The sequence below is a fragment of the Schistocerca piceifrons genome, unplaced genomic scaffold (genome assembly GCF_021461385.2).
Source record: "Schistocerca piceifrons isolate TAMUIC-IGC-003096 unplaced genomic scaffold, iqSchPice1.1 HiC_scaffold_1193, whole genome shotgun sequence".
Taxonomy (NCBI): Eukaryota; Metazoa; Arthropoda; class Insecta; order Orthoptera; family Acrididae; genus Schistocerca; species Schistocerca piceifrons.
The window spans coordinates 80,001-85,000 of record NW_025727008.1 but is presented as its reverse complement, the minus strand read 5'-3'; the positions used below and the strand labels follow the sequence as shown (position 1 = coordinate 85,000).

The 5,000-nt window shown below is 53.0% G+C and overlaps 1 non-coding gene across 1 annotated transcript in view; it reads right to left on the bottom strand.

Annotated features, from left to right (window-relative positions):
- Window positions 1-988, bottom strand: part of LOC124729131 — a 1,909-nt gene extending 921 nt beyond the window's left edge. The window contains exon 1 of the ribosomal RNA XR_007007555.1: window positions 1-988. This exon is cut by the window's left edge and continues 921 nt beyond it. This is a non-coding gene — a ribosomal RNA (small subunit ribosomal RNA).
- Between the last annotated feature and the right edge of the window lie 4,012 nt (window positions 989-5,000).

Genomic DNA, 5,000 nt, shown 5'->3' with positions numbered 1-5,000 from the left:
CAATACGAATGCCCCCGCCTGTCCCTATTAATCATTACCTCGGGTTCCGAAAACCAACAAAATAGAACCGAGGTCCTATTCCATTATTCCATGCACACAGTATTCAGGCGGGCTTGCCTGCTTTAAGCACTCTAATTTGTTCAAAGTAAACGTGCCGGCCCACCGAGACACTCAATAAAGAGCACCCTGGTAGGATTTCAACGGGGTCCGCCTCGGGACGCACGAGCACGCACGGGGCGGTCGCACGCCTTCGGCTCGCCCCACCGGCAGGACGTCCCACGATACATGCCAGTTAAACACCGACGGGCGGTGAACCAACAGCGTGGGACACAAATCCAACTACGAGCTTTTTAACCGCAACAACTTTAATATACGCTATTGGAGCTGGAATTACCGCGGCTGCTGGCACCAGACTTGCCCTCCAATAGATACTCGTTAAAGGATTTAAAGTGTACTCATTCCGATTACGGGGCCTCGGATGAGTCCCGTATCGTTATTTTTCGTCACTACCTCCCCGTGCCGGGAGTGGGTAATTTGCGCGCCTGCTGCCTTCCTTGGATGTGGTAGCCGTTTCTCAGGCTCCCTCTCCGGAATCGAACCCTGATTCCCCGTTACCCGTTACAACCATGGTAGGCGCAGAACCTACCATCGACAGTTGATAAGGCAGACATTTGAAAGATGCGTCGCCGGTACGAGGACCGTGCGATCAGCCCAAAGTTATTCAGAGTCACCAAGGCAAACGGACCGGACGAGCCGACCGATTGGTTTTGATCTAATAAAAGCGTCCCTTCCATCTCTGGTCGGGACTCTGTTTGCATGTATTAGCTCTAGAATTACCACAGTTATCCAAGTAACGTGGGTACGATCTAAGGAACCATAACTGATTTAATGAGCCATTCGCGGTTTCACCTTAATGCGGCTTGTACTGAGACATGCATGGCTTAATCTTTGAGACAAGCATATGACTACTGGCAGGATCAACCAGGGAGCTGCGTCAACTAGAGCTGAGCAGCCGGCCGCCCGGGAGTGTGTCCCGGGGGCCCGCGCGAACACGCAAGCGTCCGCTCAATCATTCTGCAAACAGGAGGAGGCTGAGCTCCCCTGCACAATACACCTCGAAACCCTCTCAGGTCCCGGCGGCGCGCAGCGCCGTCCCAAGTACTTGGTCGGGTTCGAGAGAGGCGCAATCGCCCGGAGTTAGGCGAGTAGACGCTTTCGGTGCGACCACCCGTGCTCCCAACTGAGCTTGCCGCTGCCGACAGAGGCCCGGGAGCGTGCTGTCGTGGCATTGCCGGCGGGAGACAACACGCGCCACCTACGGTGACCGGCAGCTCCAACGCCAGCGCCACAGAAGGACAAAAGCCCCACTTGGGTGCCGAAGCGAACTCTCCCAGCACAGCGCACGCGCCAACACATCCGCACAGCTGCGATACAAACCACCAGCGAGAACCGCTGGGGCGACCGAGCAGCAGACGGCGTCGCGGCGCCGAGCGCCGGGCGGCAGCGCATCCTCAACGCACACAGTCCTCAATCGGACCAGCACACTGAAGATGTCCACCGCGCTTCGCACCGGGCCCGCGAGGACCTACTTTGGCCGCACGGCGCCGCGCGCAGGGTGCGCCGGCGCGCAGCTGCGACGCCTGCCGCGTCCGTCGGCCGGCGCGCCTGCCACTGGCCGCCCCCACCAGCCGGCTGTAGCGCGTGCGCCCACGCACCGCGCGGCCAGCACGCCGGGAGGCGCCCCCTCACCGGCCGGGGACGGTCCCACCCAGCCACCGCCGCGTATCGCTTCACACCCAGATGCCGTTCAGTTTCGTCGGCATGGTGGGTATCGCTGGAACAACCGGTTAGTACCTCAACCTATCGTCGCCATCACCGATTCACCCCTAGCGAGAACAACCGCACCACAACAGGTTACCATTTGTTCATTTGCGTAACTTCACCAGAAAACGCAGGCGTCCATCGCCATTTGCAACTTCCACGATTATTGCATGCCTGTGTCAGGTGTCACGCCACACTACGTCTGCCCACATACACGCAACAAAATGTGCACGCCTAGACAATACGTGGAAGGTGGCCCCCGTACGTATGCGATGTCCATTGCTCGAACGACTGTCAACCGGCCTCTGTAGCATGTCGCAGATATGGAACGCGGTGCACCATGCCATCACGGTGTGTGAGGAGAGACGACTAGGTCCGAATACATCAACAGACAGCTCATGCTGATCGCCATCCACGGCGTCCGTTCCTCCCACACGTCTCTATGGCGTACCACACTGCAATCCAGCTCTCATAGGGAGACGACACGTAGCTGCGTGCACAATATTTGCACTGTATGGTCCGCCGTTTTTGGGCGCAGTCGTTGTACGGTCACACATGTGCCACGATGTATCATTCAGTACATAAGGACGAATGTGCAGTACAGATTGTGGTTTACGCGTACGACATTAGCGGACAGTTGACACAGGCCGCACCACAACGTAGCCTGAGTACGTCGCATGCGGAGGGCATTGAACATGCAAAGTTCTCACCAACCAGCTTGCGAAGGCAGGGGGCAAGGTGGGGACGTGGGGAGGGGCGGCATGTACGTCCTGCTGCCATCCACATTACAGTGTACAGCAGGAGCATGTGGAAAGTGAGCAAGACTTGCAAGGTGTTTAACATGAAGCGATACACAGGGGAGCGGGGAGTGCGAGTAGCGAACTATATTGCGAGGGTTGCGGGTGGGCAACACTACACTAATTGAACGAGTCGTATAACAATTACAGAGCAGGTTTAGGCGACAACGTGGGTTACGTTAGGCGACAACGTGGGTTAGGTTAAGGCACGACGTGGGTTAGGTTAAGGCACGACATGGGTTAGGTTAAGGCACAACATGGGTTAGGTTAAGGCACAACATGGGTTAGGTTAAGGCACAACATGGGTTAGGTTAAGGCACAACATGGGTTAGGTTAAGGCACAACATGGGTTAGGTTAAGGCACAACATGGGTTAGGTTAAGGCACAACATGGGTTAGGTTAAGGCACAACATGGGTTAGGTTAAGGCACAACATGGGTTAGGTTAAGGCACAACATGGGTTAGGTTAAGGCACAACATGGGTTAGGTTAAGGCACAACATGGGTTAGGTTAAGGCACAACATGGGTTAGGTTAAGGCACAACATGGGTTAGGTTAAGGCACAACATAGGTTAGGTTAAGGCACAACATGGGTTAGGTTAAGGCACAACATGGGTTAGGTTAAGGCACAACATGGGTTAGGTTAAGGCACAACATGGGTTAGGTTAAGGCACAACATGGGTTAGGTTAAGGCACAACATGGGTTAGGTTAAGGCACAACATGGGTTAGGTTAAGGCACAACATGGGTTAGGTTAAGGCACAACATGGGTTAGGTTAAGGCACAACATGGGTTAGGTTAAGGCACAACATGGGTTAGGTTAAGGCACAACATGGGTTAGGTTAAGGCACAACATGGGTTAGGTTAAGGCACAACATGGGTTAGGTTAAGGCACAACATGGGTTAGGTTAAGGCACAACATGGGTTAGGTTAAGGCACAACATGGGTTAGGTTAAGGCACAACATGGGTTAGGTTAAGGCACAACATGGGTTAGGTTAAGGCACAACATGGGTTAGGTTAAGGCACAACATGGGTTAGGTTAAGGCACAACATGGGTTAGGTTAAGGCACAACATGGGTTAGGTTAAGGCACAACATGGGTTAGGTTAAGGCACAACATAGGTTAGGTTAAGGCACAACATAGGTTAGGTTAAGGCACAACATAGGTTAGGTTAAGGCACAACATAGGTTAGGTTAAGGCACAACATAGGTTAGGTTAAGGCACAACATAGGTTAGGTTAAGGCACAACATAGGTTAGGTTAAGGCACAACATAGGTTAGGTTAAGGCACAACATAGGTTAGGTTAAGGCACAACATAGGTTAGGTTAAGGTACAACATAGGTTAGGTTAAGGTACAACATAGGTTAGGTTAAGGTACAACATAGGTTAGGTTAAGGTACAACATAGGTTAGGTTAGGTTAGGTTACACGTTGTTGTAAGGAAAGGTGTAGGGGGGGGCGGGGGCGGCAGGTTCGTTGATAGTGATTATAGTAAGTGAATGCTTGTGACATGATCAGATTTGTCACGTCAGGATGCACCTTTGGCTTATTAGAGGCGGCGCTCCAATTCTATGCTTGTGTCAGACCTGTGTCTTTGACTCATGTCATTGTTTGTGCGCTGTGACAGGAGGTACTATTGTGATGTTGGGTGCACCGTTGTATAGGACATGTGTGGGTGTTGGTGCCTGATCTGCGCAATGGTGGATGTCGAAAGGGTGGGATATTGTATTTTCCGCATGGACCTCCTGGTCTGGTTGTGATAGTGTGGATTGTGTAATGTGGCGGAGAGGATGCACTGGATGTTGTTCCATGCTGGTGCTTACATATTGTATGTGCGCCCGTTAGAAGCAGAGAGTGGTGCGTGATCAGAGTGGCTGGCTGACGTGTGGTTCCCATTGTGGGCAGACTCTTTCAGCATGTATACGGACAGTTGTATATATATTCTGTAGTTTGATGGCTCTGCATTGATTACTAATCAGCGCCGTGTGTACGGGTAATCTGGTTCCAGTCCAAAATGTTCCATCTGTGTACATTAGTGACAAAGACTCCCCTCATGCAGTGGGGCTCGGTCTGTTATAACTCTTCCGCGTAATATATTTGCCCCACGTTTTTGCGACTGCGAGTGCGAGTGCAACGCGCATGGGGACCGACATGCTGATGGCTCGGTATCGGACGCCGTACAGTGAGCAACGCGATCGCGTCTCTCGCTCGTAAGTGGTACAGGTCGCGGCTCATGTATAGGGACAGCGGGAATGTCGCATATTGGCAATAACTCTTCATGAAACGCACGTTATAGGGGTGGATTGCACTTTACGAGTGCGGGAAACGTCCGCCGTTCATCCGCTGGAGGTGCGCGTTTGGCGGTTGGGGTGGTGCACGAACGGG